At 47.9% G+C, this 22883-nt stretch overlaps 16 non-coding genes across 16 annotated transcripts; all 16 read left to right on the top strand.

The window, feature by feature from the left end:
- Nucleotides 1–515: 515 nt before the first annotated feature.
- On the top strand, nucleotides 516–706 carry LOC142702994 (U2 spliceosomal RNA). Its single transcript, XR_012867367.1, has one exon. It is a non-coding gene; the product is annotated as a U2 spliceosomal RNA (small nuclear RNA).
- A 1276-nt stretch (nucleotides 707–1982) lies between these two features.
- Nucleotides 1983–2173, top strand: LOC142702992 (U2 spliceosomal RNA). Its single transcript, XR_012867366.1, has one exon. It is a non-coding gene; the product is annotated as a U2 spliceosomal RNA (small nuclear RNA).
- Nucleotides 2174–3449: 1276 nt separating this feature from the next.
- On the top strand, nucleotides 3450–3640 carry LOC142702999 (U2 spliceosomal RNA). The gene has a single exon (XR_012867372.1). It is a non-coding gene; the product is annotated as a U2 spliceosomal RNA (small nuclear RNA).
- Nucleotides 3641–4932: 1292 nt separating this feature from the next.
- LOC142702991 (U2 spliceosomal RNA) lies at nucleotides 4933–5123 on the top strand. The gene has a single exon (XR_012867365.1). It is a non-coding gene; the product is annotated as a U2 spliceosomal RNA (small nuclear RNA).
- A 1300-nt stretch (nucleotides 5124–6423) lies between these two features.
- LOC142702990 (U2 spliceosomal RNA) lies at nucleotides 6424–6614 on the top strand. Its single transcript, XR_012867364.1, has one exon. It is a non-coding gene; the product is annotated as a U2 spliceosomal RNA (small nuclear RNA).
- A 1272-nt stretch (nucleotides 6615–7886) lies between these two features.
- LOC142702989 (U2 spliceosomal RNA) lies at nucleotides 7887–8077 on the top strand. Its single transcript, XR_012867363.1, has one exon. It is a non-coding gene; the product is annotated as a U2 spliceosomal RNA (small nuclear RNA).
- A 1287-nt stretch (nucleotides 8078–9364) lies between these two features.
- Nucleotides 9365–9555, top strand: LOC142702988 (U2 spliceosomal RNA). Its single transcript, XR_012867362.1, has one exon. It is a non-coding gene; the product is annotated as a U2 spliceosomal RNA (small nuclear RNA).
- A 1280-nt stretch (nucleotides 9556–10835) lies between these two features.
- LOC142702987 (U2 spliceosomal RNA) lies at nucleotides 10836–11026 on the top strand. The gene has a single exon (XR_012867361.1). It is a non-coding gene; the product is annotated as a U2 spliceosomal RNA (small nuclear RNA).
- A 1272-nt stretch (nucleotides 11027–12298) lies between these two features.
- LOC142702986 (U2 spliceosomal RNA) lies at nucleotides 12299–12489 on the top strand. The gene has a single exon (XR_012867360.1). It is a non-coding gene; the product is annotated as a U2 spliceosomal RNA (small nuclear RNA).
- Nucleotides 12490–13785: 1296 nt separating this feature from the next.
- Nucleotides 13786–13976, top strand: LOC142702985 (U2 spliceosomal RNA). The gene has a single exon (XR_012867359.1). It is a non-coding gene; the product is annotated as a U2 spliceosomal RNA (small nuclear RNA).
- A 1293-nt stretch (nucleotides 13977–15269) lies between these two features.
- LOC142702984 (U2 spliceosomal RNA) lies at nucleotides 15270–15460 on the top strand. The gene has a single exon (XR_012867358.1). It is a non-coding gene; the product is annotated as a U2 spliceosomal RNA (small nuclear RNA).
- A 1296-nt stretch (nucleotides 15461–16756) lies between these two features.
- On the top strand, nucleotides 16757–16947 carry LOC142703003 (U2 spliceosomal RNA). Its single transcript, XR_012867376.1, has one exon. It is a non-coding gene; the product is annotated as a U2 spliceosomal RNA (small nuclear RNA).
- Nucleotides 16948–18231: 1284 nt separating this feature from the next.
- LOC142703002 (U2 spliceosomal RNA) lies at nucleotides 18232–18422 on the top strand. Its single transcript, XR_012867375.1, has one exon. It is a non-coding gene; the product is annotated as a U2 spliceosomal RNA (small nuclear RNA).
- A 1288-nt stretch (nucleotides 18423–19710) lies between these two features.
- On the top strand, nucleotides 19711–19901 carry LOC142703001 (U2 spliceosomal RNA). The gene has a single exon (XR_012867374.1). It is a non-coding gene; the product is annotated as a U2 spliceosomal RNA (small nuclear RNA).
- Nucleotides 19902–21177: 1276 nt separating this feature from the next.
- Nucleotides 21178–21368, top strand: LOC142702995 (U2 spliceosomal RNA). The gene has a single exon (XR_012867368.1). It is a non-coding gene; the product is annotated as a U2 spliceosomal RNA (small nuclear RNA).
- A 1281-nt stretch (nucleotides 21369–22649) lies between these two features.
- On the top strand, nucleotides 22650–22840 carry LOC142702983 (U2 spliceosomal RNA). Its single transcript, XR_012867357.1, has one exon. It is a non-coding gene; the product is annotated as a U2 spliceosomal RNA (small nuclear RNA).
- Nucleotides 22841–22883: the final 43 nt, after the last annotated feature.

Genomic DNA, 22883 nt, shown 5'->3' with positions numbered 1-22883 from the left:
GAGTGACTGACTGAGCCTCACCGTCTTATATAAAGTTCAGACGGAACTTTGCACGTGTCATAGTGGAGCCCTCAGGATTCCAGAGCCAGCTTTCTGACATCATAATGGGGCCTCAGAGATAAAAGCCTGGGCCCAGGCAGTGTTGGTCAGTGCTGCTCAGCAGGCAGCACTGGACTGGACTGGATTACAGCTGATACAAGGTGTGAAGGAACAAGGGGTGGCTGTGGGCATGCACTTGCTGCCGCTGCCAGTGTTTATCTGCATGGCAGCAGGGCATTTGGGCGTTGCCAGGAAGGCGTTTTTATGTAGATTCCTCCTCATTCAGCACTGCATTGTGGTGCAAGCAAAAGAACAAATCCTGTCTGGCTTCCTCTCCGGCCTTTATTCACCTCCGTGTAGCTGTGAGTGTGTGAGCCTGCAGGGCCCCATGGAATTGCCTAGAAGTAGGCTGAATCGCTGCAAGGGCTGAACAGCAGTATCGGGCAGGCTCGGGCAACGCGCGGCCCGTTCGGGTTATCGCTTCTCGGCCTTTTGGCTAAGATCAAGTGTAGTATCTGTTCTTATCAGTTTAATATCTGATACGTCCCCTATCTGGGGACCATATATTAAATGGATTTTTAGAACAGGGAGATGGAAATAGAGCTTGCTCTGTCCACTCCACGCATTGACCTGGTATTGCAGTATTTCCAGGACCGGTGCACCCTTTCCTTATGTGTTGACTAAAAGCAGATTCCAAAAGTGTTTTTTGTCTTTGCTATTGTTTCTGTCTTTCTGAAGGGATCTCCCCTTTTAATCCCATTATTTCAACACCTGTTGGACAATGCATGAGTGATAATGAGCTCATTGATTAAATGCAATTAATGAATAGATTGCCACCTCTTGTTGTGTGTCGTCTGTGTTTCTGTGTTTCCGGCATTTCACATTGGAACACCTCATTCACCTTCCTTGTCTTCTCTCCGCCCTCCCTTTTAGGTAAGTTAAAGAGCTGCACCTGAGCCAGCCACTGATTGATTGATTGATTGATTGATTGATTGATTGATTGATGCAGCACAACAGTCAAATAGTGGAGTGGAGTAGGGGAACAGCAAACAGCCAATAAAGCAGCCCACCCGCTCGCCTGCCCGCCACAATGGACCTACCTGTGTACACTAGATGGATGTGATGGAATGTACTGTCGTCCCTACATTTCAAGAAGAAGTAAGAATTGCAGTTGCAACAAAGCCTTGCTTGCCTACAAAGAGAGCAGCAATTTGGATTTGTTACTATGTTACCTAGAAGAATAACAAACTGTGCAAGGATGGAGGTTGTAGGAGCAAGGAGAAGTTGTCTGTAAAGTTGGTGGATGCCTATTTTCCATTTTGCAGTCCCTTGTCTCCCTCTTGTGGCCTCCTGGAGGCAACTAGCTGTGCAAAAAAAAGACAGCCTGGCGGCCGGCTGTTGCAGTGTTGCCCTCTCAGGCAACACTGAGTGACTGACTGAGCCTCACCGTCTTATATAAAGTTCAGACGGAACTTTGCACGTGTCATAGTGGAGCCCTCAGGATTCCAGAGCCAGCTTTCTGACATCATAATGGGGCCTCAGAGATAAAAGCCTGGGCCCAGGCAGTGTTGGTCAGTGCTGCTCAGCAGGCAGCACTGGACTGGACTGGATTACAGCTGATACAAGGTGTGAAGGAACAAGGGGTGGCTGTGGGCATGCACTTGCTGCCGCTGCCAGTGTTTATCTGCATGGCAGCAGGGCATTTGGGCGTTGCCAGGAAGGCGTTTTTATGTAGATTCCTCCTCTTTCAGCACTGCATTGTGGTGCAAGCAAAAGAAGCAAATCCTGTCTGGCTTCCTCTCCGGCCTTTATTCACCTCCCGTGTAGCTGTGAGTGTGTGAGCCTGCAGGGCCCCATGGAATTGCCTAGAAGTAGGCTGAATCGCTGCAAGGGCTGAACAGCAGTATCGGGCAGGCTCGGGCAACGCGCGGCCCGTTCGGGTTATCGCTTCTCGGCCTTTTGGCTAAGATCAAGTGTAGTATCTGTTCTTATCAGTTTAATATCTGATACGTCCCCTATCTGGGGACCATATATTAAATGGATTTTTAGAACAGGGAGATGGAAATAGAGCTTGCTCTGTCCACTCCACGCATTGACCTGGTATTGCAGTATTTCCAGGACCGGTGCACCCTTTCCTTATGTGTTGACTAAAAGCAGATTCCAAAAGTGTTTTTTGTCTTTGCTATTGTTGATCTCCCCTTTTAATCCCATTATTTCAACACCTGTTGGACAATGCATGAGTGATAATGAGCTCATTGATTAAATGCAATTAATGAATAGATTGCCACCTCTTGTTGTGTGTCGTCTGTGTTTCTGTGTTTCCGGCATTTCACATTGGAACACCTCATTCACCTTCCTTGTCTTCTCTCCGCCCTCCCTTTTAGGTAAGTTAAAGAGCTGCACCTGAGCCAGCCACTGATTGATTGATTGATTGATTGATTGATTGATTGATTGATTGATTGATTGATTGATGCAGCACAACAGTCAAATAGTGGAGTGGAGTAGGGGAACAGCAAACAGCCAATAAAGCAGCCCGCCCGCTCGCCTGCCCGCCACAATGGACCTACCTGTGTACACTAGATGGATGTGATGGAATGTACTGTCGTCCCTACATTTCAAGAAGAAGTAAGAATTGCAGTTGCAACAAAGCCTTGCTTGCCTACAAAGAGAGCAGCAATTTGGATTTGTTACTATGTTACCTAGAAGAATAACAAACTGTGCAAGGATGGAGGTTGTAGGAGCAAGGAGAAGTTGTCTGTAAAGTTGGTGGATGCCTATTTTCCATTTTGCAGTCCCTTGTCTCCCTCTTGTGGCCTCCTGGAGGCAACTAGCTGTGCAAAAAAAAGACAGCCTGGCGGCCGGCTGTTGCAGTGTTGCCCTCTCAGGCAACACTGAGTGACTGACTGAGCCTCACCGTCTTATATAAAGTTCAGACGGAACTTTGCACGTGTCATAGTGGAGCCCTCAGGATTCCAGAGCCAGCTTTCTGACATCATAATGGGGCCTCAGAGATAAAAGCCTGGGCCCAGGCAGTGTTGGTCAGTGCTGCTCAGCAGGCAGCACTGGACTGGACTGGATTACAGCTGATACAAGGTGTGAAGGAACAAGGGGTGGCTGTGGGCATGCACTTGCTGCCGCTGCCAGTGTTTATCTGCATGGCAGCAGGGCATTTGGGCGTTGCCAGGAAGGCGTTTTTATGTAGATTCCTCCTCTTTCAGCACTGCATTGTGGTGCAAGCAAAAGAAGCAAATCCTGTCTGGCTTCCTCTCCGGCCTTTATTCACCTCCCGTGTAGCTGTGAGTGTGTGAGCCTGCAGGGCCCCATGGAATTGCCTAGAAGTAGGCTGAATCGCTGCAAGGGCTGAACAGCAGTATCGGGCAGGCTCGGGCAACGCGCGGCCCGTTCGGGTTAACGCTTCTCGGCCTTTTGGCTAAGATCAAGTGTAGTATCTGTTCTTATCAGTTTAATATCTGATACGTCCCCTATCTGGGGACCATATATTAAATGGATTTTTAGAACAGGGAGATGGAAATAGAGCTTGCTCTGTCCACTCCACGCATTGACCTGGTATTGCAGTATTTCCAGGACCGGTGCACCCTTTCCTTATGTGTTGACTAAAAGCAGATTCCAAAAGTGTTTTTTGTCTTTGCTATTGTTTCTGTCTTTCTGAAGGGATCTCCCCTTTTAATCCCATTATTTCAACACCTGTTGGACAATGCATGAGTGATAATGAGCTCATTGATTAAATGCAATTAATGAATAGATTGCCACCTCTTGTTGTGTGTCGTCTGTGTTTCTGTGTTTCCGGCATTTCACATTGGAACACCTCATTCACCTTCCTTGTCTTCTCTCCGCCCTCCCTTTTAGGTAAGTTAAAGAGCTGCACCTGAGCCAGCCACTGATTGATTGATTGATTGATTGATTGATTGATTGATTGATTGATTGATTGATTGATGCAGCACAACAGTCAAATAGTGGAGTGGAGTAGGGGAACAGCAAACAGCCAATAAAGCAGCCCGCCCGCTCGCCTGCCCGCCACAATGGACCTACCTGTGTACACTAGATGGATGTGATGGAATGTACTGTCGTCCCTACATTTCAAGAAGAAGTAAGAATTGCAGTTGCAACAAAGCCTTGCTTGCCTACAAAGAGAGCAGCAATTTGGATTTGTTACTATGTTACCTAGAAGAATAACAAACTGTGCAAGGATGGAGGTTGTAGGAGCAAGGAGAAGTTGTCTGTAAAGTTGGTGGATGCCTATTTTCCATTTTGCAGTCCCTTGTCTCCCTCTTGTGGCCTCCTGGAGGCAACTAGCTGTGCAAAAAAAAGACAGCCTGGCGGCCGGCTGTTGCAGTGTTGCCCTCTCAGGCAACACTGAGTGACTGACTGAGCCTCACCGTCTTATATAAAGTTCAGACGGAACTTTGCACGTGTCATAGTGGAGCCCTCAGGATTCCAGAGCCAGCTTTCTGACATCATAATGGGGCCTCAGAGATAAAAGCCTGGGCCCAGGCAGTGTTGGTCAGTGCTGCTCAGCAGGCAGCACTGGACTGGACTGGATTACAGCTGATACAAGGTGTGAAGGAACAAGGGGTGGCTGTGGGCATGCACTTGCTGCCGCTGCCAGTGTTTATCTGCATGGCAGCAGGGCATTTGGGCGTTGCCAGGAAGGTGTTTTTATGTAGATTCCTCCTCTTTCAGCACTGCATTGTGGTGCAAGCAAAAGAAGCAAATCCTGTCTGGCTTCCTCTCCGGCCTTTATTCACCTCCCGTGTAGCTGTGAGTGTGTGAGCCTGCAGGGCCCCATGGAATTGCCTAGAAGTAGGCTGAATCGCTGCAAGGGCTGAACAGCAGTATCGGGCAGGCTCGGGCAACGCGCGGCCCGTTCGGGTTATCGCTTCTCGGCCTTTTGGCTAAGATCAAGTGTAGTATCTGTTCTTATCAGTTTAATATCTGATACGTCCCCTATCTGGGGACCATATATTAAATGGATTTTTAGAACAGGGAGATGGAAATAGAGCTTGCTCTGTCCACTCCACGCATTGACCTGGTATTGCAGTATTTCCAGGACCGGTGCACCCTTTCCTTATGTGTTGACTAAAAGCAGATTCCAAAAGTGTTTTTTGTCTTTGCTATTGTTTCTGTCTTTCTGAAGGGATCTCCCCTTTTAATCCCATTATTTCAACACCTGTTGGACAATGCATGAGTGATAATGAGCTCATTGATTAAATGCAATTAATGAATAGATTGCCACCTCTTGTTGTGTGTCGTCTGTGTTTCTGTGTTTCCGGCATTTCACATTGGAACACCTCATTCACCTTCCTTGTCTTCTCTCCGCCCTCCCTTTTAGGTAAGTTAAAGAGCTGCACCTGAGCCAGCCACTGATTGATTGATTGATTGATTGATTGATTGATTGATTGATTGATTGATTGATTGATTGATTGATGCAGCACAACAGTCAAATAGTGGAGTGGAGTAGGGGAACAGCAAACAGCCAATAAAGCAGCCCGCCCGCTCGCCTGCCCGCCACAATGGACCTACCTGTGTACACTAGATGGATGTGATGGAATGTACTGTCGTCCCTACATTTCAAGAAGAAGTAAGAATTGCAGTTGCAACAAAGCCTTGCTTGCCTACAAAGAGAGCAGCAATTTTGATTTGTTACTATGTTACCTAGAAGAATAACAAACTGTGCAAGGATGGAGGTTGTAGGAGCAAGGAGAAGTTGTCTGTAAAGTTGGTGGATGCCTATTTTCCATTTTGCAGTCCCTTGTCTCCCTCTTGTGGCCTCCTGGATGCAACTAGCTGTGCAAAAAAAAGACAGCCTGGCGGCCGGCTGTTGCAGTGTTGCCCTCTCAGGCAACACTGAGTGACTGACTGAGCCTCACCGTCTTATATAAAGTTCAGACGGAACTTTGCACGTGTCATAGTGGAGCCCTCAGGATTCCAGAGCCAGCTTTCTGACATCATAATGGGGCCTCAGAGATAAAAGCCTGGGCCCAGGCAGTGTTGGTCAGTGCTGCTCAGCAGGCAGCACTGGACTGGACTGGATTACAGCTGATACAAGGTGTGAAGGAACAAGGGGTGGCTGTGGGCATGCACTTGCTGCCGCTGCCAGTGTTTATCTGCATGGCAGCAGGGCATTTGGGCGTTGCCAGGAAGGCGTTTTTATGTAGATTCCTCCTCTTTCAGCACTGCATTGTGGTGCAAGCAAAAGAAGCAAATCCTGTCTGGCTTCCTCTCCGGCCTTTATTCACCTCCCGTGTAGCTGTGAGTGTGTGAGCCTGCAGGGCCCCATGGAATTGCCTAGAAGTAGGCTGAATCGCTGCAAGGGCTGAACAGCAGTATCGGGCAGGCTCGGGCAACGCGCGGCCCGTTCGGGTTATCGCTTCTCGGCCTTTTGGCTAAGATCAAGTGTAGTATCTGTTCTTATCAGTTTAATATCTGATACGTCCCCTATCTGGGGACCATATATTAAATGGATTTTTAGAACAGGGAGATGGAAATAGAGCTTGCTCTGTCCACTCCACGCATTGACCTGGTATTGCAGTATTTCCAGGACCGGTGCACCCTTTCCTTATGTGTTGACTAAAAGCAGATTCCAAAAGTGTTTTTTGTCTTTGCTATTGTTTCTGTCTTTCTGAAGGGATCTCCCCTTTTAATCCCATTATTTCAACACCTGTTGGACAATGCATGAGTGATAATGAGCTCATTGATTAAATGCAATTAATGAATAGATTGCCACCTCTTGTTGTGTGTCGTCTGTGTTTCTGTGTTTCCGGCATTTCACATTGGAACACCTCATTCACCTTCCTTGTCTTCTCTCCGCCCTCCCTTTTAGGTAAGTTAAAGAGCTGCACCTGAGCCAGCCACTGATTGATTGATTGATTGATTGATTGATTGATTGATGCAGCACAACAGTCAAATAGTGGAGTGGAGTAGGGGAACAGCAAACAGCCAATAAAGCAGCCCGCCCGCTCGCCTGCCCGCCACAATGGACCTACCTGTGTACACTAGATGGATGTGATGGAATGTACTGTCGTCCCTACATTTCAAGAAGAAGTAAGAATTGCAGTTGCAACAAAGCCTTGCTTGCCTACAAAGAGAGCAGCAATTTGGATTTGTTACTATGTTACCTAGAAGAATAACAAACTGTGCAAGGATGGAGGTTGTAGGAGCAAGGAGAAGTTGTCTGTAAAGTTGGTGGATGCCTATTTTCCATTTTGCAGTCCCTTGTCTCCCTCTTGTGGCCTCCTGGAGGCAACTAGCTGTGCAAAAAAAAGACAGCCTGGCGGCCGGCTGTTGCAGTGTTGCCCTCTCAGGCAACACTGAGTGACTGACTGAGCCTCACCGTCTTATATAAAGTTCAGACGGAACTTTGCACGTGTCATAGTGGAGCCCTCAGGATTCCAGAGCCAGCTTTCTGACATCATAATGGGGCCTCAGAGATAAAAGCCTGGGCCCAGGCAGTGTTGGTCAGTGCTGCTCAGCAGGCAGCACTGGACTGGACTGGATTACAGCTGATACAAGGTGTGAAGGAACAAGGGGTGGCTGTGGGCATGCACTTGCTGCCGCTGCCAGTGTTTATCTGCATGGCAGCAGGGCATTTGGGCGTTGCCAGGAAGGCGTTTTTATGTAGATTCCTCCTCTTTCAGCACTGCATTGTGGTGCAAGCAAAAGAAGCAAATCCTGTCTGGCTTCCTCTCCGGCCTTTATTCACCTCCCGTGTAGCTGTGAGTGTGTGAGCCTGCAGGGCCCCATGGAATTGCCTAGAAGTAGGCTGAATCGCTGCAAGGGCTGAACAGCAGTATCGGGCAGGCTCGGGCAACGCGCGGCCCGTTCGGGTTATCGCTTCTCGGCCTTTTGGCTAAGATCAAGTGTAGTATCTGTTCTTATCAGTTTAATATCTGATACGTCCCCTATCTGGGGACCATATATTAAATGGATTTTTAGAACAGGGAGATGGAAATAGAGCTTGCTCTGTCCACTCCACGCATTGACCTGGTATTGCAGTATTTCCAGGACCGGTGCACCCTTTCCTTATGTGTTGACTAAAAGCAGATTCCAAAAGTGTTTTTTGTCTTTGCTATTGTTTCTGTCTTTCTGAAGGGATCTCCCCTTTTAATCCCATTATTTCAACACCTGTTGGACAATGCATGAGTGATAATGAGCTCATTGATTAAATGCAATTAATGAATAGATTGCCACCTCTTGTTGTGTGTCGTCTGTGTTTCTGTGTTTCCGGCATTTCACATTGGAACACCTCATTCACCTTCCTTGTCTTCTCTCCGCCCTCCCTTTTAGGTAAGTTAAAGAGCTGCACCTGAGCCAGCCACTGATTGATTGATTGATTGATTGATTGATTGATTGATTGATGCAGCACAACAGTCAAATAGTGGAGTGGAGTAGGGGAACAGCAAACAGCCAATAAAGCAGCCCGCCCGCTCGCCTGCCCGCCACAATGGACCTACCTGTGTACACTAGATGGATGTGATGGAATGTACTGTCGTCCCTACATTTCAAGAAGATTTCAAGAAGAAGTAAGAATTGCAGTTGCAACAAAGCCTTGCTTGCCTACAAAGAGAGCAGCAATTTGGATTTGTTACTATGTTACCTAGAAGAATAACAAACTGTGCAAGGATGGAGGTTGTAGGAGCAAGGAGAAGTTGTCTGTAAAGTTGGTGGATGCCTATTTTCCATTTTGCAGTCCCTTGTCTCCCTCTTGTGGCCTCCTGGAGGCAACTAGCTGTGCAAAAAAAAGACAGCCTGGCGGCCGGCTGTTGCAGTGTTGCCCTCTCAGGCAACACTGAGTGACTGACTGAGCCTCACCGTCTTATATAAAGTTCAGACGGAACTTTGCACGTGTCATAGTGGAGCCCTCAGGATTCCAGAGCCAGCTTTCTGACATCATAATGGGGCCTCAGAGATAAAAGCCTGGGCCCAGGCAGTGTTGGTCAGTGCTGCTCAGCAGGCAGCACTGGACTGGACTGGATTACAGCTGATACAAGGTGTGAAGGAACAAGGGGTGGCTGTGGGCATGCACTTGCTGCCGCTGCCAGTGTTTATCTGCATGGCAGCAGGGCATTTGGGCGTTGCCAGGAAGGCGTTTTTATGTAGATTCCTCCTCTTTCAGCACTGCATTGTGGTGCAAGCAAAAGAAGCAAATCCTGTCTGGCTTCCTCTCCGGCCTTTATTCACCTCCCGTGTAGCTGTGAGTGTGTGAGCCTGCAGGGCCCCATGGAATTGCCTAGAAGTAGGCTGAATCGCTGCAAGGGCTGAACAGCAGTATCGGGCAGGCTCGGGCAACGCGCGGCCCGTTCGGGTTATCGCTTCTCGGCCTTTTGGCTAAGATCAAGTGTAGTATCTGTTCTTATCAGTTTAATATCTGATACGTCCCCTATCTGGGGACCATATATTAAATGGATTTTTAGAACAGGGAGATGGAAATAGAGCTTGCTCTGTCCACTCCACGCATTGACCTGGTATTGCAGTATTTCCAGGACCGGTGCACCCTTTCCTTATGTGTTGACTAAAAGCAGATTCCAAAAGTGTTTTTTGTCTTTGCTATTGTTTCTGTCTTTCTGAAGGGATCTCCCCTTTTAATCCCATTATTTCAACACCTGTTGGACAATGCATGAGTGATAATGAGCTCATTGATTAAATGCAATTAATGAATAGATTGCCACCTCTTGTTGTGTGTCGTCTGTGTTTCTGTGTTTCCGGCATTTCACATTGGAACACCTCATTCACCTTCCTTGTCTTCTCTCCGCCCTCCCTTTTAGGTAAGTTAAAGAGCTGCACCTGAGCCAGCCACTGATTGATTGATTGATTGATTGATTGATTGATTGATTGATTGATGCAGCACAACAGTCAAATAGTGGAGTGGAGTAGGGGAACAGCAAACAGCCAATAAAGCAGCCCGCCCGCTCGCCTGCCCGCCACAATGGACCTACCTGTGTACACTAGATGGATGTGATGGAATGTACTGTCGTCCCTACATTTCAAGAAGAAGTAAGAATTGCAGTTGCAACAAAGCCTTGCTTGCCTACAAAGAGAGCAGCAATTTGGATTTGTTACTATGTTACCTAGAAGAATAACAAACTGTGCAAGGATGGAGGTTGTAGGAGCAAGGAGAAGTTGTCTGTAAAGTTGGTGGATGCCTATTTTCCATTTTGCAGTCCCTTGTCTCCCTCTTGTGGCCTCCTGGAGGCAACTAGCTGTGCAAAAAAAAGACAGCCTGGCGGCCGGCTGTTGCAGTGTTGCCCTCTCAGGCAACACTGAGTGACTGACTGAGCCTCACCGTCTTATATAAAGTTCAGACGGAACTTTGCACGTGTCATAGTGGAGCCCTCAGGATTCCAGAGCCAGCTTTCTGACATCATAATGGGGCCTCAGAGATAAAAGCCTGGGCCCAGGCAGTGTTGGTCAGTGCTGCTCAGCAGGCAGCACTGGACTGGACTGGATTACAGCTGATACAAGGTGTGAAGGAACAAGGGGTGGCTGTGGGCATGCACTTGCTGCCGCTGCCAGTGTTTATCTGCATGGCAGCAGGGCATTTGGGCGTTGCCAGGAAGGCGTTTTTATGTAGATTCCTCCTCTTTCAGCACTGCATTGTGGTGCAAGCAAAAGAAGCAAATCCTGTCTGGCTTCCTCTCCGGCCTTTATTCACCTCCCGTGTAGCTGTGAGTGTGTGAGCCTGCAGGGCCCCATGGAATTGCCTAGAAGTAGGCTGAATCGCTGCAAGGGCTGAACAGCAGTATCGGGCAGGCTCGGGCAACGCGCGGCCCGTTCGGGTTATCGCTTCTCGGCCTTTTGGCTAAGATCAAGTGTAGTATCTGTTCTTATCAGTTTAATATCTGATACGTCCCCTATCTGGGGACCATATATTAAATGGATTTTTAGAACAGGGAGATGGAAATAGAGCTTGCTCTGTCCACTCCACGCATTGACCTGGTATTGCAGTATTTCCAGGACCGGTGCACCCTTTCCTTATGTGTTGACTAAAAGCAGATTCCAAAAGTGTTTTTTGTCTTTGCTATTGTTTCTGTCTTTCTGAAGGGATCTCCCCTTTTAATCCCATTATTTCAACACCTGTTGGACAATGCATGAGTGATAATGAGCTCATTGATTAAATGCAATTAATGAATAGATTGCCACCTCTTGTTGTGTGTCGTCTGTGTTTCTGTGTTTCCGGCATTTCACATTGGAACACCTCATTCACCTTCCTTGTCTTCTCTCCGCCCTCCCTTTTAGGTAAGTTAAAGAGCTGCACCTGAGCCAGCCACTGATTGATTGATTGATTGATTGATTGATTGATTGATGCAGCACAACAGTCAAATAGTGGAGTGGAGTAGGGGAACAGCAAACAGCCAATAAAGCAGCCCGCCCGCTCGCCTGCCCGCCACAATGGACCTACCTGTGTACACTAGATGGATGTGATGGAATGTACTGTCGTCCCTACATTTCAAGAAGAAGTAAGAATTGCAGTTGCAACAAAGCCTTGCTTGCCTACAAAGAGAGCAGCAATTTGGATTTGTTACTATGTTACCTAGAAGAATAACAAACTGTGCAAGGATGGAGGTTGTAGGAGCAAGGAGAAGTTGTCTGTAAAGTTGGTGGATGCCTATTTTCCATTTTGCAGTCCCTTGTCTCCCTCTTGTGGCCTCCTGGAGGCAACTAGCTGTGCAAAAAAAAGACAGCCTGGCGGCCGGCTGTTGCAGTGTTGCCCTCTCAGGCAACACTGAGTGACTGACTGAGCCTCACCGTCTTATATAAAGTTCAGACGGAACTTTGCACGTGTCATAGTGGAGCCCTCAGGATTCCAGAGCCAGCTTTCTGACATCATAATGGGGCCTCAGAGATAAAAGCCTGGGCCCAGGCAGTGTTGGTCAGTGCTGCTCAGCAGGCAGCACTGGACTGGACTGGATTACAGCTGATACAAGGTGTGAAGGAACAAGGGGTGGCTGTGGGCATGCACTTGCTGCCGCTGCCAGTGTTTATCTGCATGGCAGCAGGGCATTTGGGCGTTGCCAGGAAGGCGTTTTTATGTAGATTCCTCCTCTTTCAGCACTGCATTGTGGTGCAAGCAAAAGAAGCAAATCCTGTCTGGCTTCCTCTCCGGCCTTTATTCACCTCCCGTGTAGCTGTGAGTGTGTGAGCCTGCAGGGCCCCATGGAATTGCCTAGAAGTAGGCTGAATCGCTGCAAGGGCTGAACAGCAGTATCGGGCAGGCTCGGGCAACGCGCGGCCCGTTCGGGTTATCGCTTCTCGGCCTTTTGGCTAAGATCAAGTGTAGTATCTGTTCTTATCAGTTTAATATCTGATACGTCCCCTATCTGGGGACCATATATTAAATGGATTTTTAGAACAGGGAGATGGAAATAGAGCTTGCTCTGTCCACTCCACGCATTGACCTGGTATTGCAGTATTTCCAGGACCGGTGCACCCTTTCCTTATGTGTTGACTAAAAGCAGATTCCAAAAGTGTTTTTTGTCTTTGCTATTGTTTCTGTCTTTCTGAAGGGATCTCCCCTTTTAATCCCATTATTTCAACACCTGTTGGACAATGCATGAGTGATAATGAGCTCATTGATTAAATGCAATTAATGAATAGATTGCCACCTCTTGTTGTGTGTCGTCTGTGTTTCTGTGTTTCCGGCATTTCACATTGGAACACCTCATTCACCTTCCTTGTCTTCTCTCCGCCCTCCCTTTTAGGTAAGTTAAAGAGCTGCACCTGAGCCAGCCACTGATTGATTGATTGATTGATTGATTGATTGATTGATTGATTGATTGATTGATTGATTGATGCAGCACAACAGTCAAATAGTGGAGTGGAGTAGGGGAACAGCAAACAGCCAATAAAGCAGCCCGCCCGCTCGCCTGCCCGCCACAATGGACCTACCTGTGTACACTAGATGGATGTGATGGAATGTACTGTCGTCCCTACATTTCAAGAAGAAGTAAGAATTGCAGTTGCAACAAAGCCTTGCTTGCCTACAAAGAGAGCAGCAATTTGGATTTGTTACTATGTTACCTAGAAGAATAACAAACTGTGCAAGGATGGAGGTTGTAGGAGCAAGGAGAAGTTGTCTGTAAAGTTGGTGGATGCCTATTTTCCATTTTGCAGTCCCTTGTCTCCCTCTTGTGGCCTCCTGGAGGCAACTAGCTGTGCAAAAAAAAGACAGCCTGGCGGCCGGCTGTTGCAGTGTTGCCCTCTCAAGCAACACTGAGTGACTGACTGAGCCTCACCGTCTTATATAAAGTTCAGACGGAACTTTGCACGTGTCATAGTGGAGCCCTCAGGATTCCAGAGCCAGCTTTCTGACATCATAATGGGGCCTCAGAGATAAAAGCCTGGGCCCAGGCAGTGTTGGTCAGTGCTGCTCAGCAGGCAGCACTGGACTGGACTGGATTACAGCTGATACAAGGTGTGAAGGAACAAGGGGTGGCTGTGGGCATGCACTTGCTGCCGCTGCCAGTGTTTATCTGCATGGCAGCAGGGCATTTGGGCGTTGCCAGGAAGGCGTTTTTATGTAGATTCCTCCTCTTTCAGCACTGCATTGTGGTGCAAGCAAAAGAAGCAAATCCTGTCTGGCTTCCTCTCCGGCCTTTATTCACCTCCCGTGTAGCTGTGAGTGTGTGAGCCTGCAGGGCCCCATGGAATTGCCTAGAAGTAGGCTGAATCGCTGCAAGGGCTGAACAGCAGTATCGGGCAGGCTCGGGCAACGCGCGGCCCGTTCGGGTTATCGCTTCTCGGCCTTTTGGCTAAGATCAAGTGTAGTATCTGTTCTTATCAGTTTAATATCTGATACGTCCCCTATCTGGGGACCATATATTAAATGGATTTTTAGAACAGGGAGATGGAAATAGAGCTTGCTCTGTCCACTCCACGCATTGACCTGGTATTGCAGTATTTCCAGGACCGGTGCACCCTTTCCTTATGTGTTGACTAAAAGCAGATTCCAAAAGTGTTTTTTGTCTTTGCTATTGTTTCTGTCTTTCTGAAGGGATCTCCCCTTTTAATCCCATTATTTCAACACCTGTTGGACAATGCATGAGTGATAATGAGCTCATTGATTAAATGCAATTAATGAATAGATTGCCACCTCTTGTTGTGTGTCGTCTGTGTTTCTGTGTTTCCGGCATTTCACATTGGAACACCTCATTCACCTTCCTTGTCTTCTCTCCGCCCTCCCTTTTAGGTAAGTTAAAGAGCTGCACCTGAGCCAGCCACTTGATTGATTGATTGATTGATTGATTGATTGATTGATTGATTGATTGATTGATTGATGCAGCACAACAGTCAAATAGTGGAGTGGAGTAGGGGAACAGCAAACAGCCAATAAAGCAGCCCGCCCGCTCGCCTGCCCGCCACAATGGACCTACCTGTGTACACTAGATGGATGTGATGGAATGTACTGTCGTCCCTACATTTCAAGAAGAAGTAAGAATTGCAGTTGCAACAAAGCCTTGCTTGCCTACAAAGAGAGCAGCAATTTGGATTTGTTACTATGTTACCTAGAAGAATAACAAACTGTGCAAGGATGGAGGTTGTAGGAGCAAGGAGAAGTTGTCTGTAAAGTTGGTGGATGCCTATTTTCCATTTTGCAGTCCCTTGTCTCCCTCTTGTGGCCTCCTGGAGGCAACTAGCTGTGCAAAAAAAAGACAGCCTGGCGGCCGGCTGTTGCAGTGTTGCCCTCTCAGGCAACACTGAGTGACTGACTGAGCCTCACCGTCTTATATAAAGTTCAGACGGAACTTTGCACGTGTCATAGTGGAGCCCTCAGGATTCCAGAGCCAGCTTTCTGACATTATAATGGGGCCTCAGAGATAAAAGCCTGGGCCCAGGCAGTGTTGGTCAGTGCTGCTCAGCAGGCAGCACTGGACTGGACTGGATTACAGCTGATACAAGGTGTGAAGGAACAAGGGGTGGCTGTGGGCATGCACTTGCTGCCGCTGCCAGTGTTTATCTGCATGGCAGCAGGGCATTTGGGCGTTGCCAGGAAGGCGTTTTTATGTAGATTCCTCCTCTTTCAGCACTGCATTGTGGTGCAAGCAAAAGAAGCAAATCCTGTCTGGCTTCCTCTCCGGCCTTTATTCACCTCCCGTGTAGCTGTGAGTGTGTGAGCCTGCAGGGCCCCATGGAATTGCCTAGAAGTAGGCTGAATCGCTGCAAGGGCTGAACAGCAGTATCGGGCAGGCTCGGGCAACGCGCGGCCCGTTCGGGTTATCGCTTCTCGGCCTTTTGGCTAAGATCAAGTGTAGTATCTGTTCTTATCAGTTTAATATCTGATACGTCCCCTATCTGGGGACCATATATTAAATGGATTTTTAGAACAGGGAGATGGAAATAGAGCTTGCTCTGTCCACTCCACGCATTGACCTGGTATTGCAGTATTTCCAGGACCGGTGCACCCTTTCCTTATGTGTTGACTAAAAGCAGATTCCAAAAGTGTTTTTTGTCTTTGCTATTGTTTCTGTCTTTCTGAAGGGATCTCCCCTTTTAATCCCATTATTTCAACACCTGTTGGACAATGCATGAGTGATAATGAGCTCATTGATTAAATGCAATTAATGAATAGATTGCCACCTCTTGTTGTGTGTCGTCTGTGTTTCTGTGTTTCCGGCATTTCACATTGGAACACCTCATTCACCTTCCTTGTCTTCTCTCCGCCCTCCCTTTTAGGTAAGTTAAAGAGCTGCACCTGAGCCAGCCACTGATTGATTGATTGATTGATTGATTGATTGATTGATTGATTGATTGATTGATTGATTGATGCAGCACAACAGTCAAATAGTGGAGTGGAGTAGGGGAACAGCAAACAGCCAATAAAGCAGCCCGCCCGCTCGCCTGCCCGCCACAATGGACCTACCTGTGTACACTAGATGGATGTGATGGAATGTACTGTCGTCCCTACATTTCAAGAAGAAGTAAGAATTGCAGTTGCAACAAAGCCTTGCTTGCCTACAAAGAGAGCAGCAATTTGGATTTGTTACTATGTTACCTAGAAGAATAACAAACTGTGCAAGGATGGAGGTTGTAGGAGCAAGGAGAAGTTGTCTGTAAAGTTGGTGGATGCCTATTTTCCATTTTGCAGTCCCTTGTCTCCCTCTTGTGGCCTCCTGGAGGCAACTAGCTGTGCAAAAAAAAGACAGCCTGGCGGCCGGCTGTTGCAGTGTTGCCCTCTCAGGCAACACTGAGTGACTGACTGAGCCTCACCGTCTTATATAAAGTTCAGACGGAACTTTGCACGTGTCATAGTGGAGCCCTCAGGATTCCAGAGCCAGCTTTCTGACATCATAATGGGGCCTCAGAGATAAAAGCCTGGGCCCAGGCAGTGTTGGTCAGTGCTGCTCAGCAGGCAGCACTGGACTGGACTGGATTACAGCTGATACAAGGTGTGAAGGAACAAGGGGTGGCTGTGGGCATGCACTTGCTGCCGCTGCCAGTGTTTATCTGCATGGCAGCAGGGCATTTGGGCGTTGCCAGGAAGGCGTTTTTATGTAGATTCCTCCTCTTTCAGCACTGCATTGTGGTGCAAGCAAAAGAAGCAAATCCTGTCTGGCTTCCTCTCCGGCCTTTATTCACCTCCCGTGTAGCTGTGAGTGTGTGAGCCTGCAGGGCCCCATGGAATTGCCTAGAAGTAGGCTGAATCGCTGCAAGGGCTGAACAGCAGTATCGGGCAGGCTCGGGCAACGCGCGGCCCGTTCGGGTTATCGCTTCTCGGCCTTTTGGCTAAGATCAAGTGTAGTATCTGTTCTTATCAGTTTAATATCTGATACGTCCCCTATCTGGGGACCATATATTAAATGGATTTTTAGAACAGGGAGATGGAAATAGAGCTTGCTCTGTCCACTCCACGCATTGACCTGGTATTGCAGTATTTCCAGGACCGGTGCACCCTTTCCTTATGTGTTGACTAAAAGCAGATTCCAAAAGTGTTTTTTGTCTTTGCTATTGTTTCTGTCTTTCTGAAGGGATCTCCCCTTTTAATCCCATTATTTCAACACCTGTTGGACAATGCATGAGTGATAATGAGCTCATTGATTAAATGCAATTAATGAATAGATTGCCACCTCTTGTTGTGTGTCGTCTGTGTTTCTGTGTTTCCGGCATTTCACATTGGAACACCTCATTCACCTTCCTTGTCTTCTCTCCGCCCTCCCTTTTAGGTAAGTTAAAGAGCTGCACCTGAGCCAGCCACTGATTGATTGATTGATTGATTGATTGATTGATTGATTGATTGATTGATGCAGCACAACAGTCAAATAGTGGAGTGGAGTAGGGGAACAGCAAACAGCCAATAAAGCAGCCCGCCCGCTCGCCTGCCCGCCACAATGGACCTACCTGTGTACACTAGATGGATGTGATGGAATGTACTGTCGTCCCTACATTTCAAGAAGAAGTAAGAATTGCAGTTGCAACAAAGCCTTGCTTGCCTACAAAGAGAGCAGCAATTTGGATTTGTTACTATGTTACCTAGAAGAATAACAAACTGTGCAAGGATGGAGGTTGTAGGAGCAAGGAGAAGTTGTCTGTAAAGTTGGTGGATGCCTATTTTCCATTTTGCAGTCCCTTGTCTCCCTCTTGTGGCCTCCTGGAGGCAACTAGCTGTGCAAAAAAAAGACAGCCTGGCGGCCGGCTGTTGCAGTGTTGCCCTCTCAGGCAACACTGAGTGACTGACTGAGCCTCACCGTCTTATATAAAGTTCAGACGGAACTTTGCACGTGTCATAGTGGAGCCCTCAGGATTCCAGAGCCAGCTTTCTGACATCATAATGGGGCCTCAGAGATAAAAGCCTGGGCCCAGGCAGTGTTGGTCAGTGCTGCTCAGCAGGCAGCACTGGACTGGACTGGATTACAGCTGATACAAGGTGTGAAGGAACAAGGGGTGGCTGTGGGCATGCACTTGCTGCCGCTGCCAGTGTTTATCTGCATGGCAGCAGGGCATTTGGGCGTTGCCAGGAAGGCGTTTTTATGTAGATTCCTCCTCTTTCAGCACTGCATTGTGGTGCAAGCAAAAGAAGCAAATCCTGTCTGGCTTCCTCTCCGGCCTTTATTCACCTCCCGTGTAGCTGTGAGTGTGTGAGCCTGCAGGGCCCCATGGAATTGCCTAGAAGTAGGCTGAATCGCTGCAAGGGCTGAACAGCAGTATCGGGCAGGCTCGGGCAACGCGCGGCCCGTTCGGGTTATCGCTTCTCGGCCTTTTGGCTAAGATCAAGTGTAGTATCTGTTCTTATCAGTTTAATATCTGATACGTCCCCTATCTGGGGACCATATATTAAATGGATTTTTAGAACAGGGAGATGGAAATAGAGCTTGCTCTGTCCACTCCACGCATTGACCTGGTATTGCAGTATTTCCAGGACCGGTGCACCCTTTCCTTATGTGTTGACTAAAAGCAGATTCCAAAAGTGTTTTTTGTCTTTGCTATTGTTTCTGTCTTTCTGAAGGGATCTCCCCTTTTAATCCCATTATTTCAACACCTGTTGGACAATGCATGAGTGATAATGAGCTCATTGATTAAATGCAATTAATGAATAGATTGCCACCTCTTGTTGTGTGTCGTCTGTGTTTCTGTGTTTCCGGCATTTCACATTGGAACACCTCATTCACCTTCCTTGTCTTCTCTCCGCCCTCCCTTTTAGGTAAGTTAAAGAGCTGCACCTGAGCCAGCCACTGATTGATTGATTGATTGATTGATTGATTGATTGATTGATTGATTGATTGATGCAGCACAACAGTCAAATAGTGGAGTGGAGTAGGGGAACAGCAAACAGCCAATAAAGCAGCCCGCCCGCTCGCCTGCCCGCCACAATGGACCTACCTGTGTACACTAGATGGATGTGATGGAATGTACTGTCGTCCCTACATTTCAAGAAGAAGTAAGAATTGCAGTTGCAACAAAGCCTTGCTTGCCTACAAAGAGAGCAGCAATTTGGATTTGTTACTATGTTACCTAGAAGAATAACAAACTGTGCAAGGATGGAGGTTGTAGGAGCAAGGAGAAGTTGTCTGTAAAGTTGGTGGATGCCTATTTTCCATTTTGCAGTCCCTTGTCTCCCTCTTGTGGCCTCCTGGAGGCAACTAGCTGTGCAAAAAAAAGACAGCCTGGCGGCCGGCTGTTGCAGTGTTGCCCTCTCAGGCAACACTGAGTGACTGACTGAGCCTCACCGTCTTATATAAAGTTCAGACGGAACTTTGCACGTGTCATAGTGGAGCCCTCAGGATTCCAGAGCCAGCTTTCTGACATCATAATGGGGCCTCAGAGATAAAAGCCTGGGCCCAGGCAGTGTTGGTCAGTGCTGCTCAGCAGGCAGCACTGGACTGGACTGGATTACAGCTGATACAAGGTGTGAAGGAACAAGGGGTGGCTGTGGGCATGCACTTGCTGCCGCTGCCAGTGTTTATCTGCATGGCAGCAGGGCATTTGGGCGTTGCCAGGAAGGCGTTTTTATGTAGATTCCTCCTCTTTCAGCACTGCATTGTGGTGCAAGCAAAAGAAGCAAATCCTGTCTGGCTTCCTCTCCGGGCTTTATTCACCTCCCGTGTAGCTGTGAGTGTGTGAGCCTGCAGGGCCCCATGGAATTGCCTAGAAGTAGGCTGAATCGCTGCAAGGGCTGAACAGCAGTATCGGGCAGGCTCGGGCAACGCGCGGCCCGTTCGGGTTATCGCTTCTCGGCCTTTTGGCTAAGATCAAGTGTAGTATCTGTTCTTATCAGTTTAATATCTGATACGTCCCCTATCTGGGGACCATATATTAAATGGATTTTTAGAACAGGGAGATGGAAATAGAGCTTGCTCTGTCCACTCCACGCATTGACCTGGTATTGCAGTATTTCCAGGACCGGTGCACCCTTTCCTTATGTGTTGACTAAAAGCAGATTCCAAAAGTGTTTTTTGTCTTTGCTATTGTTTCTGTCTTTCTGAAGGGATCTCCCCTTTTAATCCCATTATTTCAACACCTGTTGGACAATGCATGAGTGATAATGAGCTCATTGATTAAATGCAATTAATGAATAGATTGCCACCTCTTGTTGTGTGTCGTCTGTGTTTCTGTGTTTCCGGCATTTCACATTGGAACACCTCATTCACCTTCCTTGTCTTCTCTCCGCCCTCCCTTTTAGGTAAGTTAAAGAGCTGCACCTGAGCCAGCCACTGATTGATTGATTGATTGATTGATTGATTGATTGATTGATGCAGCACAACAGTCAAATAGTGGAGTGGAGTAGGGGAACAGCAAACAGCCAATAAAGCAGCCCGCCCGCTCGCCTGCCCGCCACAATGGACCTACCTGTGTACACTAGATGGATGTGATGGAATGTACTGTCGTCCCTACATTTCAAGAAGAAGTAAGAATTGCAGTTGCAACAAAGCCTTGCTTGCCTACAAAGAGAGCAGCAATTTGGATTTGTTACTATGTTACCTAGAAGAATAACAAACTGTGCAAGGATGGAGGTTGTAGGAGCAAGGAGAAGTTGTCTGTAAAGTTGGTGGATGCCTATTTTCCATTTTGCAGTCCCTTGTCTCCCTCTTGTGGCCTCCTGGAGGCAACTAGCTGTGCAAAAAAAAGACAGCCTGGCGGCCGGCTGTTGCAGTGTTGCCCTCTCAGGCAACACTGAGTGACTGACTGAGCCTCACCGTCTTATATAAAGTTCAGACGGAACTTTGCACGTGTCATAGTGGAGCCCTCAGGATTCCAGAGCCAGCTTTCTGACATCATAATGGGGCCTCAGAGATAAAAGCCTGGGCCCAGGCAGTGTTGGTCAGTGCTGCTCAGCAGGCAGCACTGGACTGGACTGGATTACAGCTGATACAAGGTGTGAAGGAACAAGGGGTGGCTGTGGGCATGCACTTGCTGCCGCTGCCAGTGTTTATCTGCATGGCAGCAGGGCATTTGGGCGTTGCCAGGAAGGCGTTTTTATGTAGATTCCTCCTCTTTCAGCACTGCATTGTGGTGCAAGCAAAAGAAGCAAATCCTGTCTGGCTTCCTCTCCGGCCTTTATTCACCTCCCGTGTAGCTGTGAGTGTGTGAGCCTGCAGGGCCCCATGGAATTGCCTAGAAGTAGGCTGAATCGCTGCAAGGGCTGAACAGCAGTATCGGGCAGGCTCGGGCAACGCGCGGCCCGTTCGGGTTATCGCTTCTCGGCCTTTTGGCTAAGATCAAGTGTAGTATCTGTTCTTATCAGTTTAATATCTGATACGTCCCCTATCTGGGGACCATATATTAAATGGATTTTTAGAACAGGGAGATGGAAATAGAGCTTGCTCTGTCCACTCCACGCATTGACCTGGTATTGCAGTATTTCCAGGACCGGTGCACCCTTTCCTTATGTGTTGACTAAAAGCAGATTCCAAAAGTGTTTTTTGTCTTTGCTATTGTTTCTGTCTTTCTGAAGGGATCTCCCCTTTTAATCCCATTATTTCAACACCTGTTGGACAATGCATGAGTGATAATGAGCTCATTGATTAAATGCAATTAATGAATAGATTGCCACCTCTTGTTGTGTGTCGTCTGTGTTTCTGTGTTTCCGGCATTTCACATTGGAACACCTCATTCACCTTCCTTGTCTTCTCTCCGCCCTCCCTTTTAGGTAAGTTAAAGAGCTGCACCTGAGCCAGCCACTGATTGATTGATTGATTGATTGATTGATTGATTGATTGATTGATTGCAGCACAACAGTCAAATAGTGGAGTGGAGTAGGGGAACAGCAAACAGCCAATAAAGCAGCCCGCCCGCTCGCCTGCCCGCCACAATGGACCTACCTGTGTACACTAGATGGATGTGATGGAATGTACTGTCGTCCCTACATTTCAAGAAGAAGTAAGAATTGCAGTTGCAACAAAGCCTTGCTTGCCTACAAAGAGAGCAGCAATTTGGATTTGTTACTATGTTACCTAGAAGAATAACAAACTGTGCAAGGATGGAGGTTGTAGGAGCAAGGAGAAGTTGTCTGTAAAGTTGGTGGATGCCTATTTTCCATTTTGCAGTCCCTTGTCTCCCTCTTGTGGCCTCCTGGAGGCAACTAGCTGTGCAAAAAAAAGACAGCCTGGCGGCCGGCTGTTGCAGTGTTGCCCTCTCAGGCAACACTGAGTGACTGACTGAGCCTCACCGTCTTATATAAAGTTCAGACGGAACTTTGCACGTGTCATAGTGGAGCCCTCAGGATTCCAGAGCCAGCTTTCTGACATCATAATGGGGCCTCAGAGATAAAAGCCTGGGCCCAGGCAGTGTTGGTCAGTGCTGCTCAGCAGGCAGCACTGGACTGGACTGGATTACAGCTGATACAAGGTGTGAAGGAACAAGGGGTGGCTGTGGGCATGCACTTGCTGCCGCTGCCAGTGTTTATCTGCATGGCAGCAGGGCATTTGGGCGTTGCCAGGAAGGCGTTTTTATGTAGATTCCTCCTCTTTCAGCACTGCATTGTGGTGCAAGCAAAAGAAGCAAATCCTGTCTGGCTTCCTCTCCGGCCTTTATTCACCTCCCGTGTAGCTGTGAGTGTGTGAGCCTGCAGGGCCCCATGGAATTGCCTAGAAGTAGGCTGAATCGCTGCAAGGGCTGAACAGCAGTATCGGGCAGGCTCGGGCAACGCGCGGCCCGTTCGGGTTATCGCTTCTCGGCCTTTTGGCTAAGATCAAGTGTAGTATCTGTTCTTATCAGTTTAATATCTGATACGTCCCCTATCTGGGGACCATATATTAAATGGATTTTTAGAACAGGGAGATGGAAATAGAGCTTGCTCTGTCCACTCCACGCATTGACCTGGTATTGCAGTATTTCCAGGACCGGTGCACCCTTTCCTTATGTGTTGACTAAAAGCAGATTCCAAAAGTGTTTTTTGT

This window comes from Rhinoderma darwinii, unplaced genomic scaffold (assembly GCF_050947455.1).
Source record: "Rhinoderma darwinii isolate aRhiDar2 unplaced genomic scaffold, aRhiDar2.hap1 Scaffold_2521, whole genome shotgun sequence".
Classification (NCBI taxonomy): Eukaryota; Metazoa; Chordata; class Amphibia; order Anura; family Rhinodermatidae; genus Rhinoderma; species Rhinoderma darwinii.
The sequence above is the reverse complement of the archived record's forward strand: the minus strand, read 5'-3'. Positions and strand labels throughout refer to the sequence as shown.